Below are 11,853 nucleotides of genomic sequence, written 5' to 3'. Positions count from 1 at the left end.
AAAAAAAGAAAAAAAGAAAAAAAAAGAAAAAAAAGAAAAAAAGAAAAAAAATGAGAGAAAAAGAGAGAAGGGACAATGCTACTATCTCTTTTTCCACATGTGTGCTTCAAAGTAGCACCATGATCTTCATGATAGAGAGTCTCCTATGTTGTCACTTTCATATACTAAGTGGGATTTTTTTTCATTATAGAACTTGGCTTGTATATTCCAATGATGGGCTTCCTCAAAATGCCCTAGGTCTTCGTGAGCAAGCGAGTTGGATGCACACCCACTTAGTTCTTTTTGTTGAGCTTTCATATATTTATAGCTCTAGTGCATCCGTTGCATGGAAATCCCTACTCACTCACATTGATATCTATTGATGGGCATCTCCATAGCCCGTTGATACGCCTAGTTGATGTGAGACTATCTTCTCCCTCTTTTTGTCCTCACAACCACCATCTATTACCCCCAAGAGCTATGTCCATGGATTACGCTCATGTATTGCATAAGAGTTGAAAAAAGCTGAAGCGCGTTAAAAAGTATGAAACAATTGCTCGGCTCGTCATCGGGGTTGTGCATGATGGGAGTATTTTTGTGTAATGAAAATGAAGCATGGCATAACTATATGATTTTGCAGGGATAAGCTTTCTTTGGCTATGCTATTTTGATAGGACATGATTATTTATTAGCATGCTTTGAAGCATTATTATTTTTATGTTTTATAAGATTTTATCTGAATCATTTGGATCTGAACATTCATGCCACAATAAATAAAATTACATTGAGAATTATGCTAGGTAGCATTCCACATCAAAAATTCTGTTTTTATCATTTACCTACTCGAGGACAAGCAGGAATTAAGCTTGGGGATGCTTGATATGTCTCCAACGTATCTATAATTTTTGATTGTTCCATGCTATTATATTACCCCTTTTGGATGTTTATGGGCTTTATTTTACACATTTATATCATTTTTGGGACTAACCTACTAACTGGAGGCCCAGCCTGTATTGTTGTTTTTTGCCTATTTCAGTATTTCGAAGAAAAGGAATATCAAACAGAGTCCAGACGGAATGAAACCTTCCGGAGCGTGATTTTTGGAACGAACGTGATCCAGAGGACTTGGAGTGCAAGCCAAGAAGCAGTCGAGGCGGCCATGAGATAGGAGGATGCGCCCACCCCCTCTGGGCGCGCCCCCCTGTCTTGTGGGCCCCTCGGGCGGCCACCGACGTACTTCTTCTTCCTATATAAGCCTATGTACCCCGAAAACATCCAGGGAGCCAACGAAACACAATTTCCAGCACTGTAACCTTCTGTATCCGTGAGATCCCATCTTGGAGCCTTCGCCGGCGCTTCGCCGGAGGGGGAATCGACCATGGAGGGCTTCTACATCAACACCATGGCCCCTCCGATGAGTTGTGAGTAGTTTACCACAAACCTTCGGGTCCATAGTTATTAGCTAGATGGCTTCTTCTCTCTTTTTGGATCTCAATACAATGTTCTCCCCCTCTCTTGTGGAGATCTATTCGATGTAAACTCTTTTTGCGGTGTGTTTGTCGAGATCCAATGAATTGTGGGTTTATGATCAAGTTTATCTATGACAAATATTTGAATCTCCTCTGAATTCTTTTATGTACGATTGAGTTATCTTTGCAAGTCTCTTTGAATTATCAGTTTGGTTTGGCCTACTAGATTGATCTTTCTTGCCATGGGAGAAATGCTTAGCTTTGGGTTCAATCTGCGGTGTCCTTACCCAGTGACAGAAAGGGTTGCAAGGCACGCATTGTATTGTTGCCATCGAGGATAAAAAGATGGGGTTTATATCATATTGCATGAGTTTATCCCTCTACATCATGTCATCTTGCTTAATGTGTTACTATGTTCTTTATGAACTTAATACTCTAGATGCAGGCAGGAGTCGGTCTATGTGTGGAGTAATAGTAGTAGATGCAGGCAGGAGTCGGTCTACTTGTTGCGGACGTGATGCCTATATACATGATCATGCCTAGATAATCTCATAACTATTCACTTTTCTATCAATTGCTCGACAGTAATTTGTTCACCCACCGTAATACTTATGCTATCTTGAGAGAAGCCTCTAGTGAAACCTATGGCCCCCGGGTCTATCTTTTATCGTATTTGCTTTCAATCTACTTTTATTTGCATCTTTACTTTTTGCATCTATAATATAAAATACCGAAAATATATTTATCTTATCATACTATCTCTATCAGATCTCACTTTCGCAAGTGGCCGTGAAGGGATTGACAACCCCTTTATTGCGTTGCTTGCGAGTTCTTTGTTTGTTTGTGTAGGTGCGTGGGACTTTTGAGGAGCCTCCTACTGGATTGATACCTTGGTTCTCAAAAACTGAGGGAAATACTTACGCTACTATTGTTGCATCACCCTTTCCTCTTCAAGGAAAACCAACGCAAGCTCAAGACGTAGCACCATACGATGCCATCCTCGGGTATCCAGCCCTGGCCAGGTTCATGGCGGTAACTCACCATGGTTACAATGTCCTCAAGATGCCAGGAAGCGGCGGAATCATCACAGTCCCCTGCGAAGAGAAGGATGCGGTGTCCTCTCTTGAGTGTGCCTTCCAAGCTGCACCAGTCGAGGACCTAGACAGTAAGAGCGAGAACCCTCCCGAGGCAGTTCCCAAGAAGAAGAAGACATCACCCAGCTCAAGGCCTCAGGAGGTTGGCATCTTCGGAGGTGCCACGTTAGGATCTGCGCTCGTGCAAGGGGCGCCTCTCTCTGTCGCATAGTAAGGTGCGCCTGGCGCCCTCCTCGGGCAAGGCTTGGGGGCTCTCTCCTAGAGGGCCTCAGACTTTGCCAAGATCACAAGGGAGGCGCTCGGGCACCACTAGGAGGCGTGCTTCGCGGCATGTTTCCCTCAGGAAGGCACGGGGCAAGGAGGGCCCAACCCTCAGGAGTTCATCGCCAAGGCCACTCAGGAGCTTCAAGAATTGAGAGTCATACGCGACGATCGCCGCCTACCTGGAGTAGCTCCCCATCCAGGCAAGGATGGCAGGCTGCGCGTCTGCATCGACTACCCAGGGCTCAGTCGAGTCGCGTCTCAGAAGCGCTTTTGTCCTTCACGCATGGGACGCTGCGAGGGTCCGCTACACAGCTATGTTCGCATGCCTTTCAGCCTGCCGAACACGGCTGTCACTCACCAGCGTCTTATGCGGAGCATTATGGTAGCTCAGAAGGCCAGACACCACGCGGTCCTGGCGGAGATGGAGATGGTCCTCGAGGAGCCACCCGGACCCCCAGAGCCTCCCGAGGCTCAGGGCTCCGGTGGCTCGTGAGGATTGGCCTCTTCACCACGCATCGTCAGCTGCTCCAACACCCGCTCTACAATGGTATCAGGTGACATCTTTCGAGTTCATTTTATTTGGGAGCGCCCTCAGGGCTGCATTATTCCCAGGTCGCATGGATTTGTCCCTGCGGCATGTATCCCTTTGCTTATGTCTTTAGTTTACCTTGCTGGGGGCGCCCCTCGGGCTGCATCATCCCCAAGCCGCTTGGGCCTGACCCAGTGGCATGTATCCTTCCTGCATCTATCTAAGCTGATTTTCCTTTCATGCTTAACCTGCCTATGATTATCATCTCCCGCCTACCACGGGCCATTTTCTTCCTCATGCAAATTGCTTGCACGTTAAAAGGGGGGCGCCTGAGCATCGCGACTCAGGAGCTCTTACTGGCTCTCCGGCCCTCACCCCCTGGCCTTGTCCACGGCATCGCGTCCTGGCATACCAGCGGCGGCTGAGCTCGCTCGAGGGCCAGGACTTGAGGACGTACAGCATTTGTATCTAACCACCTTGCAGGAACCCTCAGCCGCCCAAGGCTTCAAGATCAGGCGCAACCCGCCATTAGGTAGGGCCTTGTGAGTTCTGCGCTGGCTCACGAGTGCCCTGATACACCTCGTCTAGCCCTACAGTGCCAGCCACGTGTCAGGGCGGGGTTGTCAATGCCTCGGGGGCTCCTCCCCGAGGGGGGACCCTCCCACGTACTAGTGGAAGCACCATGCTTCGTGCTGGCTGACGACACTGCCGAGGAGCGGCTATGCCCATACACATACGGAAGCGCTATGCTCCGCGCTGGTGATAAACAACTGAGGGTAGCCCACGGTTGTATCAACCTCAGGGAGCCCAGAGCTTAGTGTCTGGCCTCATCGCAACGTCTCCCCTCGGGAGCGCCACTCAAGGGGGCTAGACACGGGGGCTGCGCCCGGGTCACGCCCGAGCACATGCCACCCAGCCAGGTCCCTCGGACCTAGTCGTCGTGCACCCCTCCCCGAGCGGAGCCAAGGTACGAAGACCGTTTGAGCGTCAAGGGGGACTCCTGAGCATCACGACTCAGGAGCCTAACTGGTCATGTAGCCCCTCACTCCTTAGTTCCGCAAGGCTAATGGCGGTTGAGGTATGCACGGGCCCGGGCCCTGCCGACATAGAATGACATATCTACTCCTACACCCCCTCCCTATTTGCTGTTTGCGCGTCAAGGGGGGCTCCTGAGCATCGCGACTCAGGAGCCTAACTTGTCACGTAGCCCCTCACTCCTTGGTCCCGTCCTGGTGATCCGGTCGAGACTAACAGCGGCTGAGGAATGCGCGGGGCCGGGCCCTGCCGATGTAGAACACAAAGCAAATAGGAAGGAAACCACAAAATCTCGCAAATTCAGAAGCAAATATTACAAACCATAAATTGTCCTCACGATACCAAACACAAATTTAAACGCCTCCATGAGGCACGGTGCATGTTGCAGGAGTTGAAACAGGAAAGAAGCCGCGAGAAGATCACCATTGGGCGGCGCCGTCATTCGCCAGGAGCCCTGCCTCCGTGGTGGTGCTGCGCCTGTCAGCTCCACCTCCCGAAGCCGCAGAACGAGCAGTACCTGCCTTGGGCGCAGTGGCGAACGCGTGGAACTTCGCCGGCAGGGCTTCCGCTCGGCCCTTCACGGCTTCAGCAGCAACGACGGAGCGCTTGTCGTCCACAGGCTCCAGCAGCTCGTCGAGATTGGCGCCAGGGTCGCGAAGGTAGACGTGGCTGAGGACCCGCATCAGCGCCGCGAAGGAAAGGGCGAGCTTCAACCTCGGCCATGGGACCGACATCGGTCACGACTTCCTCAAGCACTTCAACCAAGAAGGGAAGCAGCTTGGCGGGGCCGTCATTGGCCACGGCCAGCGGCTTCTCTAGGCCATCATCATAAAGCGATTTCAGCGCCTTGTGAGATCTCTCCTTAAGATCCGCGAAGGCCACGCGATTCTCGGCCAGGACCTTCGCCTTGGCGTCCAGCTCGTCCCTCTCCACCTTCAGCTTCTGCTCCTGCGTCTTCAGTCGGCTGCGATCAGCGGACAGCTCGGCGTCGTGGTCCCCGATGGCGACCTCCCAAGCCTTCATCTCTTCCTCCTTTGCCTGGCGGTCGCGAGCCTCTTTGGCGAGCTCGTCGCGCAAACCCCTCAGCTCATCCTCCAATGCCTTGCAACGGTCCTGGGCGATCGAAGCATCCTTCAACGCCGCGTTATGGGCGGCTATGGCCCGGGTGGCGACTTGCTTCTTGAGGGAGTCCTGGATTAGGGGGTGTCCAGATGGTCGGACTATGACCTTTGGCCAGACTCCCGGACTATGAAGATACAAGATTGAAGACTTCATCCCGTGTCCGGATAGGACTTTCCTTGGTGTGGAAGGCAAGCTTGGCGATATGACATGAAGATCTCCTCCCATTGTAACTGACTCTGTGTAACCCTAGCCCTCTCCGTTGTCTATATAAACCGGAGAGTTTTAGTCCGAAGGACGAACAACAATCATACCATAGGCTAGCCTTTAGGGTTTAGCCTCTCTGATCTCGTGGTAGATCAACTCTTGTACTACCCATATCATCAATATTAATCAAGCAGGAGTAGGGTTTTACCTCCATCGAGAGGGCCCGAACCTGGGTAAAAACATCGTGTCCCTTGTCTCCTGTTACCATCCGCCTAGACGCACAGTTCGGGACCCCCTACCCGAGATCCGCCGATTTTGACACCGACATTGGTGCATTCATTGAGAGTTCCTCTGTGTCGTCACCGTCACGAAAGATGTCGCACCCCGTCTTTAAAGACGGCGCTGTTGCTAAAGGAGCCTTGGTTGTCGGCCAAACTCTCCGGCTAGGCGGTTTTTTGATGACCGCCTGTTCGGCCGCCGCGCCGACGACGACCTGTGCGATCTCCACATCAGCTCGGAACTCGCCGAGCAGTTAGATCCGATGGAGCTCTCTTCCTTAAACAAGCTCTTGGATCGCATCACCACCCTGGGAGTCGCTACAGATTATGGCCAGATTGGGCTTAAACCCGATCAGAGAGAGATTGACTCTCCCCAGGTCACCCACCATGTTGAAGTGGTGGAGGAACAATGCGGCGAATCTTCGCCCATCCTAAGGACCAGATATGTCCGGATTCCTGATCCCTCCAAGCCGGACATCCGCGGAGGGGAGGACGTCGCCCAAGCCCTGAACCTAAAGTCAGGTAGCAGGCCTGATTCATTGAATAACGTCCAAGAAAACAAGCTTCCGAGTTCGGAAATTTCTTGGCCCTTGAGTCTTAGATCGGGCGAGGTTCCGGATTTAAATCCACCTGCCCACCCAAATATAAGGGATCTATCCCAAATTCGGCAAGAGCCCGGGGAAACAGTACACCATTACTGGGCCAGATTCCTCCTGGTTATGAACAGGATAAAAGACTGCGGCGAGAGGGATGCAATTTCATTCTTCTGTAACAACTGCACGGACATCGGAATCCTCAATGCCATAAGTCGCCGCGAAATTACACGCTTCGCCGACTTGACATCCATAGTACGAAAGTACTGTGCGACAGAAAGCGTTCGAAAAACCGAAACAAAAGTTTGGGACAATCCGACCCTGAATTCAATCCCAGTCCAAAACAAAAGGGCGCATTGTCGCCAGGCACCTGGGCCACACAGCAAAAAACAAAAACCCTCTATAGGGTATGGAACCGTACTGGAGGGATGGATCAATGGACCCTGTAAAATTCATAGTACAGAGGAAGTCACACCAACTCATAGCCTTAGAGCATGTTGGATACTCCGGCAGGTGGCCAGAAGTGGCGAGGAGCTTCTAACTCCAGAATCCGCAGAGCACCACCCCAGAAACACCAGCACGGTGTCAACCGTCTTCGAGACCTTCGCATCAAACAATGCGAGGAAACGAACGCTCCGCAGCCTTACCAAAGTCTACCAAGTAGCGACAATAAACCCATGGAGCGACACGGCTATTACCTTTAATGCCAGTGACGAACCTAAATTCCGGACAGCCCGAGCACCAGCCGCACTGGTCCTCAGTCCGATAGTGGACGGCTTCCGGCTTACAAAGGTACTCATGGACGGTGGCAGCGGATTGAAGCTCATCTATGAGGAAACCCTGCGAAAAATGGAAATAGACTGGAGCCGCATTGAGCGAAGCAACACAACCTTTAGAGGAATAATCCCCAGCCGGGAAGCATGCTGTTCAGGGAAAATCACGCTGGATGTGGTGTTCGGCACGCCGGATAATTACGGATCCGAGGAGGTCACATTTCAAGTGGCCCCGTTCAGTAGCGGATACCACGCTCTGTTAGGGCGAGAAGCATTCACAATTTTTCAAGCTATACCCCATTACGGGTACATGAAGCTCAAAACGCCCGAACCCAACGGAATCATCACCCTTGCTAGTGATCCGGACACAGCGCTCCGCGCCGAAAACAAGACAGCCGCACTGGCCCTAGAGGCATTATCCGAAGCCCTGGCAGCCAAGGAACTAACCGTGTTGCACTCCACGGTGGACAGGGATGACGTGATACTCGACAAAGGATCTAAGTCCACCTCCTTCAAGCCGGTAGACGAAATATTCAAGTTCCAAGTCCATCCAATGGACACTACAAAAACGGCCTCCATCGGGGCACAGCTAAGCCCCGATGTAGACGCCGCACTCAGAGAATTCCTACGAGAAAATTGGGACATTTTCGCCTGGCACCCTTCAGACATGCCAGGAATCCCACGCAGGCTGGCCGAGCACAGCCTGAACATCCTAAAAGGATTCAAGCTCGTTAAGCAGACTCTTCGGCGTTTCTCCAAACCTAAGAGACAATCCATGGGAGAGGAGCTAGCCAAACTACTGGAAGCCGGATTCATCAGAGATATAAAACATCCGGACTGGCTAGAAAACCTGGTAATGGTACCAAAGAAGGACAAATCCTGGCGCCTATGTGTCAATTTCAAAGACCTAAATAAGGCCTGCCCAAAGGATCCATTCCCCCTCCCCCGCATTGATCAAATCATCGACGCCACTGCAGGACACGATTCATTGTGTTTCCTCGACGCATACTCTAGCTACCACCAAATCAAGATGGCAGAGTCAGACCAAGCCGCAACAGCATTCATCACCCCATACGGCCCATTCCGCTTCAACACAATGCCCTTCGGGCTCAAAAATGCCGGCGCAACATATCAGCGCATGATTCAGACATGTCTGGCCAACCAGATCGGCAAAACGGTCGAAGCGTATGTGGATGACGTGGTCATCAAAACCAAACACGTCGAAACTCTAATAGACGACTTGAGGCTCACGTTCGATAACCTCCAAACATATGACATTAGGCTTAACCCAGAAAAATGCATTTTCGGCGTACCAGCCGGAAAGCTCTTGGGCTTCATTGTATCCGGTAGAGGAATTGAAGCAAACCCAGCCAAAATCCGAGCTCTGTCACAATTGGATATTCCAAGAGATCTCAAGCAAACACAAAAATTGACTGGATGTGTGGCGGCTCTGAGCCGCTTCATCTCCCGCTTGGGGGAAAAGGCATTACCCCTTTACCGCCTCCTCCGGCGCACCGAACACTTCGAGTGGACGGATGTCGCCATGGCCGGACTCGAAGAAATAAAAGCCATACCGGCAACAAACCCTGTCCTGGCTGCGCCAAACATCGGCGAACCAATGTTGTTATACATCGCGGCAACTCACCAAGTTGTAAGCGCAGTCCTCGTCGTCGAACGAGAAACGGACGGACACAAATTCCCTGTCCAGAAACCAGTGTACTATGTGTCCACTATCCTCACTCCATGCAAGTCCAGGTACCCGCATTACCAAAAAATAGCATACGCAGTATTCATGGCATCCCAGAAGCTATGACACTACTTTCAAGAGTGTTCGATAACAGTAGCCTCCGAAGTACCTCTTAACGATATCATAAAAAAACCGCGACACAACGGGCCGGATTGCCAAATGGGCCATTGAGCTCCTCCCGTTCGACATAACATACAAGCCACGGCGAGCCATCAAGTCACAAGCCTTGGCCGACTTTGTCGCTGAATGGACTGAAGCCGAACTCCCTAAAGAGTATGGCACATATTCCAACTGACCATGCACTTTAACGGCTCCAAAATGCTGGCGGTTCTGGGGGCTGGTGCCGTCCTAACGTCCCCAACAGGAGATACAGTCCAATATGTACTCCAGATAATGTATACGGACTCCAACAATGCAGCCGAATATGAAGCCCTTCTACATGGCCTCCGGATGGCAGTCTCTATGGGCATTCAACGCCTAGAGGTGCGTGGGGATTCGAACCTCGCGATATCCCAAATAAACGGAGACTTTGACACCAAAGATCCGAAAATGGCAGCTTATCGCAACACCGTCCTAAATATGTCAGCTCGGTTCGAGGGTCTGGAATTCCACCATATAGCCCGAGAAAATAATCAGGCAGCAGAAGTCCTGGCACGCATCGGCGCAAAGCGCGATGCAGTCCCCCCCCCCAACATCTTCCTAGAAAGGCTATTCAAGCCATCCGTACAATGGGAAGGGGAATCCGGAATCAACAATCCGAACCAGGCCGCATCACCTGACCCCGAACACCCTGACACAACTGAAGACTCCGTCAACGAAGTCACACCCTCAGCCCACGTAATAATGGCAGTAATTGCCCCATGGACAGAACCATTCTTAGCCTAATTAACTAGGCAGGAACTCCCCGAGGACCAAAATGAGGCACGCTGCATAGTGCGGCGATATAAAGCCTATAAAGTCCATGAAGGAGAGCTTTATAAGAAAAGCACCACCGGAGTCCTTCAAAGGTGTATCTCCGAAGAGGAAGGGCGGAACCTTCTGGCGGAAATTCACGCCGGACTCGGCGGGCACCATGCCACAGCCTGAGCCCTTGTGATCAAGGCCTTCCGTACCGGATTTTATTGGCTGACGGCCCGGGCAGACGCTCAGGACTTAGTCCAGCGATGCGTCGGTTGCCAATTATTCGCTAATCAAAGCCACATGCCGCCTACCGCCCTACAAACCATACCCATTACCTGGCCTTTTGCGGTCTGGGGGCTTGACATGGTTGGACCCCTTAAAGGAGGAACCCACAAGCAAAAATATCTACTGGTGGTGGATAAATTCACCAAATGGATAGAGGCCAAGCCTGTTAAGACGGCCGAATCCGGGCCGGTGATAGACTTCATATCCGGGGTCGTACACCATTATGGCGTCCCCCACAGCATCATTACTGACAATGGCACAAACTTTACGGTCGATGAAGTTAAACTCTGGTGCAAAAACATGGGCATTAAGCTCGATTATGCTTCAGTCTATCACCCACAAACTAACGGTCAAGTCGAGCGAGCCAACGGTCTAATCATGAGCGGCATCAAACCCAGATTAGTGTGATCCCTCAAGGAATCTAACACACATTGGGTAGAGGAGCTTGACTCCATACTCTGGGGGCTGCGGACCACGCCGAATCGCACTACCGGATTCACACCATTTTTTATGGTATACTGCGCAGAGGCAGTCCTGCCTTGCGACATAATTCATGACTCACCTCGTGTGCGCATGTACGAAGAAAGAGAAGCTGAGCTCGATTGGCAGGATAGCTTGGACACATTGGAAGAGGAGCGCGACGTGGCAAAGGCCCGTTCCGCATTCTATCAACAGCAGGCTCGAAGATATCAAAGCAGAGAAGTACGGGCCAAAACTTACAACGTTGGCGAACTAGTTCTACGCCTGCCGGACAAGAAAAAGGACAAACTCAAGCCCAAATGGGAGGGTCCCTTCATAATCGACCAAGTCTTGACTAGTGGAGCGCACCGTCTACGAAATGCATCGGACAACCGACTCGAGCCGAACCCATGGAACGCAGCATGCCTACGAAGATTCTACGCCTAGCGCCGGACTCTGTGTTCGTCTCCTTCCTCTGTCACCTTCCTTTTAAAAAAAATTAGCTGACTGGTATTTTTCTCCTCCTTCCTCCCTTCTTTCTCCCAAGCCTTTAGGGGCTTGCCTGCGTGATTGTTCGCACATAATTGACGCGCCACCCGCGCTCATTATACCTGGGGGCTTCTTTATCAGAAGCTTATATACAAGGGCTTCATGCCCAAAACATGTGTGACACTTCCGCATGAACCTTTTATGCACCATTATATGCATTGATATGACTTAACTTTTGGCCAAGCTGGGTTGCCTGGCTCCTGTGCTTACCCCTATGTTCCTGTTTGTTCGGCTAGGTGGTAAAGGGAGCACCTCTGCGATTGTTACTGTCGGATCAGCCGGATGTGTACCTCAGACTGGGTGAAGCCGAAAGCTAGCGTTCTTAAGGGAATATTCGGTCGGTGAACTAAAAGATGACTTTTCACTTGTTTATTTATCTGCCCCCAGATGTTTTTCTGCTTTTCTACGCAGTCCGGACATGCACTTTAGGGCATGCCTCCCAGGGAAAGGAACCCCTAACGGCACTATTCTCCCTGGAACATGTTTCTTACTAACCATGTAATATAACATAACTAGGTTGGCACTTGTCTGCTAAAGCACTTATGACCCCTACGTCTGGTCTCCATGCATGCC

Source organism: Triticum aestivum, chromosome 2B (genome assembly GCF_018294505.1).
Source record: "Triticum aestivum cultivar Chinese Spring chromosome 2B, IWGSC CS RefSeq v2.1, whole genome shotgun sequence".
Lineage (NCBI taxonomy): Eukaryota > Viridiplantae > Streptophyta > Magnoliopsida > Poales > Poaceae > Triticum > Triticum aestivum.
This window is presented reverse-complemented; position numbering follows the sequence as displayed.